Here is a 19,995-nt window from a genome sequence, read left to right on the forward strand (position 1 = left end):
AAGACTCCAGCCCCGATTTCTCTGTACTCCATGATGTACTTGTATATCATCCTGCTATTTTCTAAAACTCTGTTACAATTACTGATTTTTCTTTAAGTAATTTTTTTAGTTGAAGTATACATTATACAAAAATGTGTACTAATATAGGTGTATATCTTGATGAATTTTTATGAAATAAACACACCCATTTTATTACCCATCCAGACCAAGAAATAGGATGTTAGCAGCACACCAGAAATCCACTTACGCCTTCTTCCGATAACAACTGCCTTCACGGTAACCACTATCCTGACTTCTGCCATCATAGATCACTTTTGTATTTTCTTTAATTTCACATACATAGAATAAATAAATTAGTATGTATTTTTGAGGTCTTCTTTTGCTCAATATTATGTTTGTGAAATTCATGGTTTGTATGGCAATAATCTTCCTTTCCCATCCTTTTCAATGAGTATACCACAATTTATTCTTTAGTTTACTGACATTTGGGTGTTTCCAGTTTTCAGCAGATATGAATGCTACTGCTATGATTAATATTCTTATATCCATTTTTGTTTTTGTCTTTTGCTTTTGAAGATCTATACATTTCTATTCTGCATATATGTAGGAGTGGATTGCAGGGTCATAGGGTAGACATATGTTTAGCTTTAATAGATATTGCCAAACAATTTTCCAATGACATTGTACTTATTTAAACTCCCACCAGAAATGTATGAGAATTGGGGTGCCTGGGTGGCTCAGTTGGTTGGGTGTCCCAGCTCTAAGTTTTGGCTTGGGTCCTGGTCTCGTGGTTTGGAATAGAGCCCCACCTCACAGCCTGCTTGGGATTCTCTCTCTCCTTCTCTCTGCCCCTCCCTGGCTTCTGTGTGCGTGTGTTTGCTCTCTCTCTTTCTCAAAATAAACATTAAAATAAGAGAAGTGTATGAAAATTTTAGTGACTTTACATTCTTGCTAACATTTGGTACTGTCAGTATTTTTTATTCAGTCATTCTTGTGTGTGCATAATGGTATCTTTATTGTGTTTTATAATTTGCATCTAATGACTAATGAAATTGAATATCCTTTTGTTGGCCATTTGTATGTACTGTTTTGTGAAATTCTTATTCAAGTCTTTGGGCTACCATTTTTTTTTTTCTTATTGATATGTGAGGGGTTTTGTGTTTGTATATTTTTTAATATATCTTGCATGTTATCTCCTAAGTCCTTGGCTTGTCTTTAAGATTTCTGAGGGTGTCATCTAAGAACAGACGCTCTTGTTTTTAATGAAGTATAATTTATCAATATTTTTCTTTGTGGATTTTTGTATCTTATTTAAAAGAAGTATTGCCTACCCTAGAATCATGACTATATTCTCCTGTTTTCATTTTTCTAGAAGCCTATTGTTTTAAATTTAGTTCTACTACCCATATAAAAATAGTTTTTGTGTATGGTGTGAAATATATAATTATAAAAATGAATAAATAAATATATTTTTCATATCCAGTTTATTGAAAAGACCATACTTGTAATGCATTAATTTCATCATACATAAGTGTGGGTTTGTTTCTGAACTCTGTTCTGTTACATGGTTGATTTAATTCTGTTAAATGGTAATTTAAAGTCTCTTCTACTTGGACTACAAGTTCCATGAAGGCAGGAGCTATGTGTATTTCTTATTAAATAGTATATTCCTATTTTTTTACAATATTGCCTGGTGCTCTCTACAGTTTTTCTGAATATTGAATGAATTGTCATCTTTCATAAATAGTTTAAATGATAGAATGCATTCACAAACTCATAATCATCTGTGGACTAGTATTAAAATGCTAGCTACTGTTATCTATTCTATGGTTTAAGTTTAATTGTAAGAATGGTGATCTCATGCTCCTCCAGAAGACACATACAGAAATATTTTCATTTTTTGCACATGATCATGTGTACTTAAAATATATTAAATCATTCATTTTGTGGAAATGCTATCAAGCTAAGAATTTATTATTGATGCTAATCTTTTCTTTCTATTGTATTCTGTTCTTTCTACTCATTATTGGTACATAAACTTTTCTTCTATGTGTGTGCTCTACCTACATTTTAAAAATCTTTTGATTATATAAGTATTACCTGGATACATTCATTTTTATAAAAATTAAGACATTATGGAAAACAGTATAGAGTTTCCTCAAAAAGTTAAAAATAGAACTACCCTACGATCTGGCAATTGCATTACTTGGTATTTACCCCCAAACTACAAAAACACTAATTCAAAGGGATACATACACCCCTATGTTTATTGCAACATTATTTACAATAGCCAAATTATGGAAGCAGCCCAGTATCCATCAATAGAGGAATGGATAATGAAGTTGTGGTGTATATATATATATATATATATATATATATATATATATGAGTATTATTCAGCCATAAAAAGAATGAAATCTTGCCATTTGCAACATGATTGGAGTTAGTGTTGTGCTAAGTGAAGTAAGTCAGTCAGAGAAATACAAATACTATATGATTTCACTCATGTGGAATTTAAGAAACAAAAGAAATGAGCAAAGGAAAATTAAAGAGAGAGAGAGACAAACCAAGAAACAGACTCTTAACTAGAGAGAACAAATTGATGGGTATCAGAGGGGAGAGGAGTGGGGGATGGGTGAAATAGGTGATGGGGATTAAAGGGTGCACTTATTGTGATGAGCACCAGTTGTTGTATGGAAGTGTTGCGTCACTATATTATATACCTGAAACTAATATAACACTGTATAACTATACTGGAATTAAATAAAGTTAAAAACATTAAGACATTATAGATAAAACTAAGATCAGCACTTTCAATCTCATATCCTTTTCCTTTTTATCAGTTATGACCATTGTTATATTTAACAATGAACTATTGGATAATATATAATAATATTACTATATTTCCAATAGTATATTGGAATGTTTATATATACTTGAATATATTCCAATACACTATATGTAACATACAGTATAAATAATAATTGTATAATAATTACATATTATATAATATTATATTGTATAATATATATTGTAGTCTACATTGCACATTATACTTTATAACATAGAGGCTTAATGCAAAGATTATCTGGATTCAAATGTAAGTTCTTCCACTTTGGGTGAATTACTTAACCACTCTGTTTCAGTTTTCTCATCTATAAAATGGAGATAATAGTCCCTATATCACTGTTTCTATTTTTGCTGTAAGAAGTCAGTGATCTTCAGAGCACCTGGGTGGCTCATTCGGTTAAGCATCTGACTCTTGATTTTGGCTCAGGTCATGATCTTATGATTCATGATTTCAAGCCCTATATCAGGCTCTGTGCAGAGAGGACGGACCCTGTTTGGGATTCTGTCTCCCTGTCTCTCTGCCCCTCTCCTGCTCACTATCTCAAAAATAGATAAATAAACGTTAAAAAAAAAAAAGAGGTCAATCATCTTAAAAAAGTTTATTTATTTATTTTGACAGAGACAGAGAGAGGAGCATAAGCAGGGAGGGGCAGAGAGAGAGAGAGAGGGTGAGAAAGAATCTGAAGCAGGTTCCATCCTATCAATGTGGAGGTCGACACTGGGCTTGATCCACAAACCGTGAGATCATGACCTGAGCCGAAATCAAGTTTGACGCTCAACCGACTAAGCTACCCAGGTGCCCCATGAAGTCAATGATCTTCTAAAGAAATAGAAAATCAAAGAAAGTATCTTTCATATTTACTTACATATTTACCATTTCTGATGCTGATTACTCCTTCGTGCAGTTACACATTTCTATCAGGTATCTTTTTCTGTTTGAAGAACATCTTTTCTTCTAGTGCATGTGTGCTGGTGATGTATTTTCTAAGCTATGATTTGTCTGCAAAGTATTTTACCTCCATTTTTGAAATATGTTTTGGCTGGCTGTAGAATTCTACATTGATGTTTTTGATTTTGATAGTACTTTATATATGTCATTTCACTATTTTCTAGTTTTATAGTTTCTGACAAAAATCTTTTACAATTTTTATAGCTTTCTATGTAATATGTCTATTTTTCTGGCTTATTTAAAAATTTGTCATGACTGTTTTTCAATAATACCATTATAAGGTAGTTGGTGTGGTTTTTCCCTATGTTTATTTTACTTGATGTTTGTTCAGTTTCTTGGACTTTTATGTTTATAATTTTCATTAAATTTAGAAAATATTCATCCAGTAGTTCTTCAGATATTTTCTCTGTCTTTCCATGCCCCCGTATTTTTTCCTACTGATACTCTAATTATTGGCATATTAGTCTGTTTACTGTCCTACAGGTCACTAGGGTTTTATTCATTTTTTTGACAATCCTATTTTTCTTTGTGTGTTCTTCATTCTTTGGATATTTTCTCTTGCTATACCTTTATGTTCACTAATTTTTTCTTCTGTTAATCCCATCCTTTGTATTTTTTTTATCCTTTAAAACTCCATTTAGGTAATTTTTATATCTTTAATTCTTCTCATTATGTTCATTTTTTTCCTTTAAATATTTGAGTATGTAATATTAATTATTGGTATTTTAAAGTCATTGTCTGAAAATTTATCATACTCATCATTTCCTGTTCTTTTCTATCAATGGATTTTTATCGTGGTTATGTGACATTCTTATGCTTCTTTAAATTGTTTTTTAATGTTTATTTATTTTTGAGAGAGAGAGAGACAGAGTGTGAGTGGGGGAGGTGCAGAGAGAGAGGGAGACACAGAAATGGAAGCAGGCTCCAGGCTCTGAGCTGTCAGCACAGACAAACTCACGGACTGTGAGATCATGACCTGAGTCAAAGTCGGAGGCTTAACCGACTGAGCCACCCAGGCGCCCCTCTTACGCTTCTTTAGATGCCTGATTATTTCTGATTTCTCATTGGATTCCACACTCCTGATTTTGTTCTTTCATTGTATTTTGTTCTAGCAAGATCAAATTATGCAGATCAGTTTCAACCTTTTGATTCTTTTAAACTTTGCTCCTGTGGGTTTAAAACAATCTTTACCCTCGGGCTAGGTTAGCCCCACTCTAGAGTCTGACTTTTTTGCCATCTCCACAGAATGCTCTGCGTATTATGAAGTTTCTCCACTCTGACTGGTGAACTGTTCATAGCCCCATTACGGGAATGGTTCACCCTACTCCCAACCTCACAGAGTTTTATTCTATGGTTGTGTAGATCATCACTCTGCCAAAAGAGGACTCCTTTGCAGATCTTTATAGTTGTCTCTTTACAGTTTTCTCATCTCTGGCACTCTGCTCCATAAATGTCATTTTGACTTCTCTGAATTTCAATTTCTGTCTTCTCAACTCAATGAGGATACTGGGCTATGTATAATTTCCTCCTTGAGCTGCCTAGAAACTGCTACCTGGCGGAAAGCCAAGAAAATCATAGGGCTCATCTTGTTTGCTTCATTCTCGGGGATCACAGGTCAATGCTGCCTATTGTCCAATGTCTGAAAAGAGTTGTTTCATTTACTTTGTCCAGTTTTCTAATTATTTACAATGGGAGGATAATTCTCCTAACAGTTCCATGATATTTTATTTTCTACACATTTAAACATTATTTTATTCTTCCTTTCTTTTGGAGCAATTAAGGTGTTTTTGGTTTTTTTGTTTTGTTTTGTTTTGTTTTTGTTTCTTTTTTTGGTCATTGTGTAATTTTACTATATTGGTTGAGAAAATGTCCATTCCTCTGATGGCTACTCTTGAATTTAGGGAACTTTCAAGAATCTGTGGATCAGGGTTTCCAGACACACTTCACAAGCTGTGCACTGAGCAACTCCAGGGAGAATTATTTACATGTACTTTACAGCTGGTATACAAGAGGATCTTTACATATCTGATCATATTTTTTCTTTACTGTTGGATGATAGTTTGTCTGAATATAGAATTTATGTTCAAAGTTATATCCCTCTAGATCTTGAAAGGTATCACTCCTTTTTAAAAACAGTCACCTATGTTGCTTTTAAAATGCCTGATATAAATTTGATTCTCCTTCTGTTCTAGATGGCCCATTTTTAAGGTAGCTTATAGGATTGTCTAATTATCTTTGATGTCCTGGAGTTTTAGAGACTGTACTCAAAAGTATAGGTTTTAAAACACTTGTTCCTGCTTGGCAGTCTGTTGGGTTTTTCCATTTGAGGCCCCATGATATTTTTAAGCTCTATGATATAGAAACTGTATTAAGGATAGAAAGTGTGTGTGCTTGTGTTTGACATGGGGGAGAAAAGATAGTCAAAGCCTCATCCTCCATTGTCCATTAAGGACATTGAATAGAATAGATATGCCTGCAACTTAGCATAACTATTTTTTAAAATATTTATTTATTTTGAGAGAGAGAGAATGCAAGTGGGGGAGGGACAGAGAGAGAGAGAGAGAGAGAGAATCCCAAACAGGTTCTGCACTGTCAGCACAGAGCCCGACATGGTGCTTGAACCCACAGACCATGAGATCATGACCTGATCTGACATTAAGAGTTGGACGCTTAACCAATGGCGCCACCCAGGTGACCCTAACTAGGGATAACTATTTTTTTCTTTTGGGTATATACGTAGAAGTGTAATTGCTGAGTGGTGGAGTGGGTAGATAGTTAACTTTAGGAGTCACTGCTAAACAGTTTTCTAAAGGAGTTGTGCCAATTTACACTTCTACCAGCAATCCAGTTGCCAGACATTCTTGTCAACTCTTGGTAAAATTGTCAGTCTTTTCAGCTTTTTTCATTCTGCTGACATGTGATGGTATCTCTTTGTGGCTTAAAATGACTTTCCCTGATGAGTAGTAACTTGGGGCCCATTTGCATATGTTCATTGGTTATTTGTATGTCTTCTTTTACAACATATCTGGTCATTTCTTTTACTCAGTTTAAAACAGTTTTTAAAAGATATATTCCGTATGTGAGTCCTTGTTGGATTTTTGTGCTATAGATATATTCTCCTACTCTCTGACCTGTCTTTTCAATTTCTTATTCTTGTCTTTCGATGAACATAAATTCTTAGGATTAAATAAAATCCAATTTAATAGTATTTTCTTTTATGGTTAGTGCCTTTGCATCTTGCTTAAGAAGTATTTTTCTGCCTGAGGTCATGTATATTTTTTCAAAAGCATTTTTTATATGTTTTCTTCTTTTTATATTTATGTCTATGATGAACTCAAATTGTTTTTTTTGTATGGTATGAGGTAGGCCTCAAGGTTCGTTTTCTCCATATGGATATCAAATAGTTCCAATACCATTTACTAAAAATTATCATTTTTTTCATTACAGAATTTCAGTGGCAATTTTTTGCGTTGGATTTATATTTAGTCCATATTCTACAAATTTGATTGTATTTATGTGTTGGTTTAAATGTGATTCTTTTTTCCATTCCATTGGTCCAATATCACACTCTCTAAATTACTCTAGCTTTATAATACGTCTTGCCATCTGGTGGTATTGTTTCTCCAAATTTGTTCTATTTCAACATTTGTCTTTCTAAGTTCTTTAAATTTCCATATAATTTTTTCCCCTCCCTGGTATTTAGCTTTCAATTTCACTGGATCTATAGATAAGTTTGAGGAAAATCAAATCTTAATCTTTAAAAAAAAATTTTTTTTAATCTTTATTTTTGAGAGAGAGAGAGAGAGAGAGAGAAACAGAGAGAGAATATGAGTGGGGGAGGGGCAGAGAGAGAGGGAGACACAGAATCAGAAGCAGGCTCCAGGTTCTGAGCTGTCAGCACAGAGCCCAACACGGGGCTCGAACTCATGGACTGCAAGATCATGACCTGAGCTGAAGTCAGATGCTTAACCAACTGAGCCACCCAGGCACCCCCAAATCTTAATCTTAATCTTAAATTCTTAATCTTAATTAAATCTTAATGTTTAATTCCTCCAATCCATTAATATGTTCCATGTCTTGACTTATTTAGGTCTTCTTTGCTGTCTCTTTAATATTTCATAGTTTCAGTATAGTGGTCATATACATCTTTTGTTAGGTTCATTTCTAGTTATTTTATTTTTTATGAGATTGTATACAGTATTTTTTAAAATTTAGGGGTGCCTGAGTGGCTCAGTTGGTTAAGTGTCCAACTTCGGTTCAGGTCATGATCTCATAGTTTGTGAGTTTGAGTCCCATGTCAGGGTCTGTGCTGACAGCCCAGAGCCTGGAGCCTGCTTCGGATTCTGTGTCTCCCTCTCTCTGTCCCTCCCCTGCTCATGCTCTGTCTCTCTCTCTGTCTCAAAAATAAACATTAAAAAAAAGTTTTTAAAAATAAATAAATAAATACATAAATAAAACATCAAAAAAAATAAGTAAGTAAATAGGTAAAATTTCAATTTCCAGTTGTTTTTTCCTTAGGTCATAGAAACACAGTTACACTTTGTATATTGATTTTGTTTTTAGTGACACTCTAAATTCACTTATTAATTCTAATAGTTTGCAGATCATTTTGAATTTTTTATTTACATAGACATGTCTTCTGCATAAAGATAGTGCTTTTTCTGTTTTCCAATATTTTTATCTTTCCCTTCTTTTTCTTTGTCTTTTTCTTTTCTATTGTATTGAATAGGGCTTCCTATACAATGTTGAGAATATGTGATGATGGTGTACGTAGTTGTTTTTAGACATTATTGGCTATCACCACTGAAGATGTGGTGCTACTGTGACCTAGTGGGTACAAGCCAGGGATGCTGCTAAACGTCCAAAATGCACAGGCTATACTCCCACATCAAAGGATTTTCTAGACCCAAATGACAGTAAGTTGAGAAATCTTGGTGTAAAGGAAAGCAGACTAACATCTCATAGACCTCAGGGAATGGCTACTGATAGTCATAGCCTTGACCCTGAATCATTAGGAAAACATTAGATTATGATCAGTGTGCCCTAAAATATAATGCATTCTAGAAAGATTTATGTAAAAGTGGTTAATATTTGCAACACTTTGGGGCTTTCAGACATGTTTCAACTGTCTAAAGAATTAATTTATTTGAAAGATCTTATTTCCAAATAGTGCCAAATGCAGGAAGTATTACAGAAAGTCAAGACCTCTTTACAATTTTTGTATTGCTCAAGGTAATTTAAAAAAAGATTTCTGGCTTACTGGATTGATATTTGCACAAAGAGATTATTTTTTTAAAAAGTTCTAAAACAAACTGTGGTTTGGACTTCAGGGCCCCAGTGACCATTCTTCCTCTCTATAGAGTCTTTTACACAATAGTCAGCCTGGACCTTGGACCTAAGCAACATTTGTCTATCAGCTGGGAGCTCATTCAAAAGGGTTCCTCCTGCAGACCAGTCATTCCTTTCACTTTCCAACCTGGGGCAGACTCATTTGGTGCATGGAAAAGCCAACTAAATTTGGTGTAATTGCAGCAGGTTTCTGGAATTCATCTGAATGGCATGGAGGAGGAGTAGGAAAGTGTCATAGAAGAGAATTATGCAAAAGTTCAGGAAAGGATAAAATGTGCTGGAAATAAAATGAATAAGCAACAACATCTGGAAATTGATTGAAAAAAGGCAACAACTGAAAGTGCATCTGGGGAAGAGAAAACAGGACCCAAATCGCCACAGATCTGGAAACATCAGGAGCCTAGAGAAAGTTCTATTATAAAGAAAACAAAACAAAATCCCTGTGGCCTGGTGACATGCATTAGAAAGCAAACAAATTTGGGTTGACTTTCTGGCCAAGAGATATCTATCTATAGTTAAGCATGCTTTGTGAGCTATGAAATATGTGCAGAAATGAAGCCCAGAAGAGTCAGAAATTCCAGGGGTAAGGAAAGATGGCACTGCTGTGGCAAAATACAAAACGGTGCAGGGTTGAGTGGAGATGGTCTTTGTAACTGATAGGTCACATATGAGGCAGCAGTAAACAAATTTCATTGCCTCTTTGATCACTGCATTTATGTCTCACATTCCACCTGTCTCCTTAATGAAATACTTTCTTGAGTCCTGGGTCACAATATCATCAAGATGACACTGGCTTGTGATGTGGCATTAGTGTATTTCTAAGTGTATAATGTAACACTGAATAATAGCCACATTGGCACTGCTGGCCATAAATCATGCTATTATCTGCTGGACCTCAATGTCATCATTTAAGTCACAGAGGAATGAGTGTGTACTACAATCTTAAGATACAAAGTGAATCTGTCATATCAAATCTCCAGGGATGATGAGGTAAAGACCGCCAGAGCTTCTGGCTAGTGATTCTTATGGAGACTCAAAACCAGGACAGAGTGCCTTTCACTGCTGGGATTGTGATGGGACTATTTGTCAAGAACCCAGTCGTGTTATTCAGGAAGCTAACAGATTTTTTCCTGCGGTAGTATTTTGGTGCTTTGCTTTCAATATCTCTTCCCTTTGGTTCTTTTGGTCCAGTTTGTAATGCTAAACCTTAAAGTTTAAAGAAAAGATACTATTTTGTAGTGCATATTATACTAATCCGTGGAGAGGAAGACGATAAGGAAATCATCTATTCGTAAAGCATTTGCCTCTAAAGGCAAAAATGACACAATACACAGATACCTCCTGTTATGGGTTGAATGCCCCCTAACTTCATATATATTAAAGTTGTAACCCCCAGTATCTCAGAATGTGACAGGATTTAGAGAAGTAATCAAGTAATTAAAGAAGTAATTAAATTAAAATAAGGACATTAGGGTAGGCCCTAATATGACTGGTGTTCTTATAGGAAGACAAGATTCGGATACAGACACACACATAAGCAAGACCATATGAAGATACATGGAGAAGACAGCCATCTACTACCTAAGGAGAGAGGCCTCAGAAGAAACCAGCTCTGCCAAGACCTTAATCTTGGACTTCTAGCCTCCAGAACCGTGAGATAATAAACCTCTGTTGTTTAAGCCACCCAGTTTGTGATACTTTGTTATGGCAGCCCTAGAAAATGAATATATCCACATAGAATTTGATATATTTTTCTGGATAAACAAATATTTTCTTTATGTTTAAGTGGAGTATTAAACAAATACTGAGTGTTGTAAATAAAATGAAGAGATAATACCAAATAGCCTCTACAAATTTTCCTAACATAAAATGGACATAGTGTGAATTCACCCTCCATGATACAAACGTTGTCTTAATTTGAATTTTCATAGACTCAGCCCCACAGACTGGGATTGGAGTATATTCGCTATTCGGAAGTGACAGCAGGAAATCATGCTCAAGAAGTAGAGAAGTAAAACAGAAAATTTGGGTTAAAAAGCAGACTGCCATCATAGGCAACTGGGGCTCAATCCCACTGAAGACCTCTGGAAGAGAGTATAGAACATGCCTCAGAACTGTTGCTCTTAAAGAGTGAGGCAGGTGCAAACAATAAAATATCTAGTAAAAAACTTAACCAAAGAGATGAAAGACCTATACTCTGAAAACTAAACTACCATGATGAAAGAAATTCAAGACAATGCAAAGAAGTGGAAAGACATTCCATACTCATGGTATGGAGCCGCATCAGGCTCTGTGCTGATGGCTCAGAGCCTGGAACCTGCTTCAGATTCTGTGTTTCCCTCTCTCCCTGCCCCTCCCCCACTCACACTCTGTCTCCATCTCTCAAAAATGAATAAATGTTAAAAAAAAAATTTTAAATAGGGGCACATGCGTGGCTCAGTCGGTTGAACATCTGACTTCGGCTCAGGTCATGATCTTGCAGTCTGTGAGTTCGAGCCCTGCGTCGGGCTCTGTGCTGACAGCTCAGAGCCTGGAGCCTGCTTCGGATTCTGTGTCCCCCTCTCTCTGTGTCCCTCCCCAGCTCATGCTCTGTCTCTCTCTCTGTCAAAAATAAATAAACATTAAAAAAAACTTAAAAACAATTTTTTTAAATAAAAATAACTACCCTACAATCCAGTAATTGCACTACTGAGTATTTTCCCCAAAATACAAAAATATTAATTCAAAGGATTATATGCACCCTTGTGTTTATTGCAGCGTTATTTACAAGAGCCAAACTGTGGAAGCAGCCCAAGTGTCTATCAATAGATGAATGGATAGAGGTGGTGTATACATACAATGGAATATTATTCAGCCTTAAAAAAGGAATGAAATATTGCCATGTGCAACAATATGGATGGAGTTAGAGAGTATTATGCTAAGTAAATTAAGTCAGTCAGAGAAAGACAAATACTGTATGATTTCACCCAGTTGTGGAATTTAAGAAACAACAACAAAAAAAGAACAAAGGAATAAAAGAGAGATAGAAAAACTAAGAAACAGACTCTTAACTACAGAGAACAAACTGATGGTTACCAGAGGGGAGGTGGATGGGGGAGGTGAAATAGGGGATTAAAGAATACACTTCTCATGATGAAAAAAATTAAGTCATGACATCCATGACTAACCTAGCCCCATGCCCACTACAGCATAAACAATGGTTGCTCACCATCAATATCACCATCATTAAGATGGCTGTTATTACCCTGGTAGACGGCTGGAGTGCTCTGAAAACCTGGCCCTCCACAGCTCAGTGGTAACAGGTTCTCTTGGGGTGCCTATGATAACCATGTTTTTACCCAATTACAATTTGTTTTCTATCTCCCCTTACAAGAGGTTAATACTGAATCAATTCACTCCAACATAATCTTTAAAAAGAAAAAAATATAGTCTCATCAACCAAAATATCCAAGCCACCTGTCCATATTTCCTGGCTGGGAAGAAGTGTTCAGAAGGTGCTCACTCACATGAAAGACTCCCATCAGAGTCATCTTCCCAGAGTGTGTTAATTATTTTCAGTGTCTCATGGAAGCATGGGTGACATGTCCCAGCTAAAGGCACCAGGGATGAATCAAGGGTTATCAGTCTTCTATGCACTAGCAAGGGGACCTCAGGCTGTTACCTGCCCACAGCTGGGAGTCTATCTTGTAGAAGACATACCAGGCCCAATGAGCCCACCGAAATTAACACTAAAGCTGAGCCTGAAACCCCCAGTGAAAGAGCCTACATGAGCATTTGGGACTTCCGGAAGGGATGTAAGGGCCCAGAGATGGTAGAGTGCTCTCAGGAGATAAATTGGTGATTTGGGGTAGCAGTCATGAAACTTAGTTGTTGAAGCTGACTTCAACTTCAAATCCCGCCTTCATCTCTTATTACCCTTGTGACTTTGGACAAATCTCTTAATACGCTACTTACTCCAGTCCCTTGCCTTTAAGGAACTGGAAGGTAAGTGGGGACATGGGTGAGCAAGGGCGGTAATTGCAAGAGAATGATGTGTACTGTCCTAGAGGTAAACCCAGGAGATAGTGGGAGAAAAGAAAAAAAACAAAACAAAAGAAAAAAATGAGGCAGGTGTAGTATTTATGCATCAAATCCATTTGTCATTGCTTGAAAGCTGCACCTCCCTGGTAGCCCTCCCCTATTCTGCTCAGGCAGCCAGAGTCCTAGGCAGAGGGTCTCAGCTGCCTACAGTGAGTACTCAGGCTTCCATTGAACAATGAGGTCCACGGGGATATGCACAGGGCACTCAAGTGCACTGTACATAGGCTTTCTGTGTGCTAGCGTCTCTTTGGAGGAAGCCTGTGATTCAGGTGGTACTGCTCTAGTGGTAGGCCAGGGGCTTAGGCTTGCTGAGCCTGCCAATCAAGTCATTTCACCCCCACAACCATAGTATTTGGTTCACAAGTCCCAAGCCAGAACACAGAGCTCTCCCCAGGACTTTTGCCAGCAAAGAGGCTCCCTCTTTACACTGAGATTTCTAGCTGCAAAGCTGATGAAGGTGGAAGCTACCAGTAGCTATCTGTAGCTCCAGGTCAGGGGAGCTGGTCTGAGGTTGACATAATCATACCGAAAACTCATCAAGAGATGGTACACAGGATATGCCCCAGGATCTGGGCTTAAGCTTGGGCATCATAGTTACATGAGTCCATCAATTCCCTTTGTTTGCTAAAATTATTTGATTGGGGTTTTTGTTACTTCAAACTAGAAGAGGCTCATCTTTTTTTATTTTTTAATGTTTATCTATTTTTGAGAGGGAGAGAGAGAGAGCGAGGGAGGGGCAGAGGGAGGAGACACAGAATCTGAAGCAAGCTCCAGGCTCTGCGCTGTCAGCACAGAGCCCGACACGGGCCTCAATATATATATATATATATATATATATATATATATATATATATATATATACTTTTCTTTTTCAGATTTTAACATTTTAGGATACTACTAGTTTTGCTTTAAGTTACGGTAAAATATACTTGACGTAAGATATACTTTTGTTCAGTTAGCTCAGGCTGCTGAGCTAGAATACCATAGACTGAGTGGCTTAAACAAGACAAATATATTTCCACTGTTCTGGAAACTGGGAAGTTTGAGACCAGGGTGCCAGCATGGCCAGGTTTGGGTGAAGGGCTTCTTCCTGCTCTCCAGATGGCCACCTTCTTGCACTATACTCACGTGGCCAAAAGAGAGCAAAAGACCTTTCTTGTGTCTCTTTCTATAGGGCCACTAACCCCATTCATGAAGGCTCAACACTCATGGCTTAAATAATTCCCAAATATCTCACCTCCAAATACTATCACATTGGCAATTAGGGCTTCAACATACAATTTTTGGGAGGACACAAATATTCAGTCCATAGCACCATTTTATCCATTTTTAAGTGTCATTAAGTTCCTTCATCACTGATGGTGATGATGGTGTGCAACCATCACCACTCTTCATTTCCAGAACTTTTTCATCACCCCCACCAGAAACTCTGTGCCTATTAAATACTAACTCACCTTGCCCCTTTTCTTGGCCCTTGGAAACCACTGTGCTACTTTCTGGCTCCATGAATTTGCCTCTTCTATATACCTCATAGAAGTGGAATCATACGATATTTTTGTTTTGCATATGACTTATTTCACTTAGCATAATGTTTTCCAGGGTCATCTGTGTTGTACCATGTGTCAGAATTTCATTCCTTTTTCAGGCTGGGTAATTTTCTATTGTATGTATATACCACATTTTGTTCATCTGTTTATTTTTCTATGGACAGTTGGATTCTTTCCACGTTTTGGCTATTGTGAATAATACCACTGTGGACATTGGCGTATGAGCATATTCTGCCAGCAGGAGCTCAGATCAGTCCTGAGGTGTCATTCAGCAGTGTAAGGTTCTGGGCTCTGGGGTCAGGGCCTGGCTTCCACAGCTTCAACATTGGCGAAGAGCCCCAGTTTCTCACTCTCTCTTATTCCTGCCCGCTGCCTCCTTACTTTTATTTATTTACTTACTTACTTATTTACTTATTTTCTTCCAAGTTTTTATTAAATGCCAGTTAGTTAACATACAGTATATTAGTTTCAGGTGTAGAATTTAGTGCTTCAACACTTCCATACAACACCTGGTGCTCATCACAACAAGCGCACTCCTCAATCCCCATCACCTATTTAATCCATGTCCTCCCCCTCCCCATGCCCTGCCCTGGGCCCCACCCCTGCCCCCCACACCTCTCCTCTGGTAATTGTCAGTTTTTTTCTCTATAGTTAAGAGTCTGTTTCTTGGTTTGTCTCTCTCTCTCTCTTTCTTTTTTATCCCTCTGTGTTCAACTGTTTTGTTTCTTAAATGTCACATATGAGTGAAATCATATGGTATTTGTCTTTTCCTGACTGACTTATTTTGCTTTTCATTATACTCTCTCACTTCATCCATGTCATTGCCAATAGCTGGATTTCATTCTTTTTTATGGCTGAGTAATATTCTACTGTATATACACATACCACATTTTATATCCATTTATCAGTTGATGGACATTTGCCACTTACTAGCTTTTAATCTTTGGCTAGTTATTTACAATCATAATTATACCTATTAATAATAAGTATAATACTTAGTAATATGATAGCCATGATCGTGAATCCACACTGTGCGAATAAAGCATTAGAACTATATGTGTATTCCAGCTAGTTGTTACAGTACTAAAGGGTGGTGTGTCAAATGATTCTTTGCAAGCAACAAAATCTAGCTCTGGCTAACATAAACAAAACAAAACAAAGGGACATTTATGTGAAAGCTCCTCAGGAGTTCACCAAACTGATGGGGAGACAAGTTTGGAAAAAGCAACATGAAGCCATTAGAGGGTGCTCCTAGAAAGACAGAACCCCAGCTGTTTCCTCTCTCTTTGAGTCATTCCCCTTGATATTCCAAGTTTCAGAAGAGGGAGTCTGATAAGGTTGATCCTATACCAACTCATCCTTGGGTGGGGTCAGGTTGGGCGTGTTGAGAAAAGAGTAGTCAGGGAGGAGGAGGGGGATCAGCAGTAACGGAAAGGATGTTCCTGGATCCCTTTGACTTCTGAAGGCCAATCCAGGGCATCTGAATTTACCATATCACTAACGTGGCACACAGTGGGCGAGATGTAATTCCCCAAAGGAAATTAGAATGTCTTTTGGACTTACCACTTAATTTTTTTCACATACACCCTAAAATAGGAGAATGAAAACTCTTGGATTAGAGTAGTACTTCTCAAATTTTAATGTGCATAGGAATCACCTGGGGAATCATGTTAAAATGCAGATTCTGATTCAATAGATTTGAGGCAAACCTGAGGTTTTTCAGGTACTAAACTCGCAGGTGATACCTTTCGTGCCAGCCTATGAACAACACTGTAAGAACAAGGCATTAGAAAATTGTGTGTGTGAGCAATGATTTGATACTCATAATTCATCTTTTTATTTTTTATGTTATATATAATTTAAAATTTCTTTTACTGAGATACAATTCACATACTGTAGAATTCATCATTTATAGTGTACAGTTCAATGGCCTATAGTATATTCACAAGGTTGGGTGAATATTCATCACCATCTATGGGGCCCCTGGGTGGCTCAGTCGGTAAAGTGTCTAATTCCTGATTTTGGCTCAGATCGTGATCTGGATGTTCATGAGATAAAGCCCTGTGTTGGGCTCTGTGCTGACAGCACGGAGCCTGCTTGGGATTCTCTCTCTCCCTCTCTCTCTCTGCCCCTCCCCTGCATGAGCATGAGTGCTGTCTCTCTCTCAAAAATAAGTAAACATTAAAAAAAAAATCGAATTTCAGAACATTTTCATCATCCCCCCAAATTTCCCCTATTAGAAGTCACTCGCCATTTCTTCCTTTCCTCAGCTCCTGGCATCCACCAAACTATCCTCTGTCTCCATGGAGTGGCCTATTCTGGACGTTTTATATAAATGAAATAATACAATATGTAATCTTTTATGTCTGGGTGCTTTAACTTAACATAATGTTTTCATGGTTCATCCATCCAGTGCAAGCCTGAGACTTCATACATTTTTATGGCTGAATAATATTCCATTGAATGGACATCCCACATTTTATTTATCCTCTCATTAGTCCAGGAACATTTGGGGTTATTTCCATTTTGGGGCTATTATTAATAGTGATGTTGTGCACATTTGTGTGCATGTTTATGTGTTTACATACTCCAGATCTCCTGCGTATATATCTAAGAGTGAAACTCTATGGTTAACTTTTTGAGGAAGTGCCAAACTTTTTCTCACAGAGGCTGCATCACTACACACACACCAACAATAATACTTCACATCCTCATCAACACTTGTTACTATCAGTCTTTGATCACAGTCATTCAAGTAAGTATGAAGTGGTATCTTATTGTGGTTTTTAATTGCATTTCTCTAATGGCTAATTGTGGTAAGCATCTTTTTATGTGCTTATTGGCCACTTATATATTTTCTTTCGTGAGATATCTATTTAAATCTGTTGGCTATTTTTTGCTTGATCTGGTCTTACAGCTTTTTTTGAAGTTTATTTATTTATTTTGAGAGAGAAAGCAAGAGTAGGGGAGGAGCAGAGAAAGAGAGAGAGAATCACAAGCAGGCTCTGCACTGTCAGCATGGAATCCAATGTGGGGCTCTAACTTACGAACCGCGAGATCATGACCTGAGCCGAAGTTAGATATTTGGCCAACTGAGCCACCCAGATGCCTCTCTTTTGTCCATTTTTAATGGGGCTGTTTGTGTAATTTTATTGTTTAGTTATAAGAATTCTTTAACACTTCTGGATACCATTTGTCCAAAAGACTATTCTTTTTCCCGTTAAATGGTGTTGGCACCATGGCACTTGTCTAAATCGACCATAGATGTGTAGGTTTATTTCTGGATCCCCAATTCTATACCATTGATTTATATGTCTGTCCTTAGGCTAGTACCACACAGTCTTGATTACTATAGCTTTATAGTAAATTTGAGTTGGGAAGAGTGAGTTCTCCACCTCTGTTCTTCTGTAAGATTTTTTGGCTATCATGAGTCCTTTACATTTCCATATGAATTTCAAAGTCAGTTTGTTAATTTCATCAAAAAAGGAAACTTTCTTTGGGTTTAGTTTTACCCTCCTAAGATGAAAGGATAGGTTATTAGTTTGAGGCCTTCTTTCTTAATATAGGCATTTTACAGCTATAAATGTCCCTCTAAGTACTGCTATAACTGCATCTCATCAGTCATGGTATGTTGTGTTTTAGGTTTATTCATCTTTAAGCATTTCCTGATTTTCCTGTATTTCTTCTTTGAAGAATTGCTTTTTAAGAAGGTGTTGTGTAATTTTCACATATTTCTGCCGGTTTCAAATTTCCTTCTGTTATTGATTTCCAATTTTATTCTATTGTGGTCAGAGAACATATGACCATGGTACAATTTCAGTCCTTTTAAATTTATTGGTATTTGTTTTATGTATCAGTAAAAGCATATGATCTAACCTGGAAAATATCTCACATGCACTTGAGAAGAATGTGCATTCTCCCATTCTTAACTAGAGACTTTAGGTATAGTTAGCTTAGAATGGTTTTCAAGTCTTCTATTTAATTGTGGAGTTTTTGGTCTCTTGTTCTATCTATTATTAAAAGTAGAGTATTTGAAGTCTCCACTATTATTGTTGAATTGTCTATTTCTCCTTCAAGTTTGTCAGTTGTTGCTTCATGTATTTTGGTGCTCTGTTGTTAGGTGCAGTTATCTTTGAGATAGGAGGGAGAAAGATAAGTTCTAAACAAAATTTCATTTATTCTCTTTTATTATTACCCATGTATTTACCTTTACCGACTTTCATTTTTCTTTATGTAGATCTGAGTTGCTGTCTAGTGTCCTTTAATTTCACCTAGAAAGTCTCTCTTTAGTATTTTTGTAGGGCAGGTCTCTGGTTCATTTATTTTTTTTCTTGTTTAATTAATTCAGAAAGAAGATGATGTAACCATATGGATGGCTATGAAATCTTCAGAGATAACATAAAATGATAAAACAATAATTAGTCCTTGTTACAAAAAATATTTTGCATTCTTTGGAAATACTGTAGTTCTTTTATTTTGAGCCAGTTCTATAGGTTCTCTTGTTTCTAAAACTGAAAAAAAAAAATCTTTTTTATAAGAGTGATGGAAAAACCCTTCCTGAATGTAGCAATACTAATAATTAAATTATGAAAAGCACTTCAGTCTTCAATTATGAAATAAATTCTTTGTGAAATCAAATCTAAGTCTGTAAACAATGGTGTTTGTTTAAAAAACTGAACAAATAATGGAAAGTTTAGATAAAGGCACAGAACATAATTCTTGAATATTGAGTGGTAGGATTGTCTTTCATAACTCCTTCCAAAGTGTTTTATACATATTAATTTAAACCTCACAAGTTTTCACTGGTAGATCATTTATCCACAAGTGTTTGCGAGTAGATCATTTATCCCAGAGATAGAGGATGGAAGTGAAGATACAACTAATGGAGTCTGGAATTATAATTTTCTTACCAGAAGCAAATGTTGTTCCAGAATGGCCCTGGACTTTTAGAGAGAACTAGCAGGCTTCTATAGGCATAATAGCAGTTGTATTTAATCATGGACAAGAAGAATCCAAAATAGGCCTTGGCACACAGCAAGTGTATTTAGTGGCCTTGCACCATAGAAACATGTCAATTTGCAATGTACCATAATCCCACACTATTTCTGATCTTGCCCATCACAGACTCTCTTGTTTCTTTGGCCAGGTAGGCAGGGAGGCAAGTGCTCTCCTTCAAGTCACTGAGGAACTGATTGCTGTCATAACACATCTGTTGATATC

At 36.6% G+C, this 19,995-nt stretch overlaps 1 long non-coding RNA gene across 2 annotated transcripts in view; it reads left to right on the forward strand.

The window, feature by feature from the left end:
- The window catches only part of LOC131507028 (uncharacterized), a 163,543-nt gene that overhangs the window by 93,108 nt on the left and 50,440 nt on the right, over positions 1–19,995 (forward strand). The window contains exon 4 of one of the 2 annotated variants that reach the window (XR_009259277.1): positions 10,653–10,831. The exons of the other annotated variant lie outside the window; for it this stretch is intronic. This is a non-coding gene — a long non-coding RNA (uncharacterized LOC131507028). Of the gene's footprint in view, positions 1–10,652; positions 10,832–19,995 lie in introns of those variants that run through there. 2 annotated transcript variants of the gene reach the window in all.

This window comes from Neofelis nebulosa, chromosome 3 (genome assembly GCF_028018385.1).
Source record: "Neofelis nebulosa isolate mNeoNeb1 chromosome 3, mNeoNeb1.pri, whole genome shotgun sequence".
In the NCBI taxonomy this organism is placed as follows: Eukaryota; Metazoa; Chordata; class Mammalia; order Carnivora; family Felidae; genus Neofelis; species Neofelis nebulosa.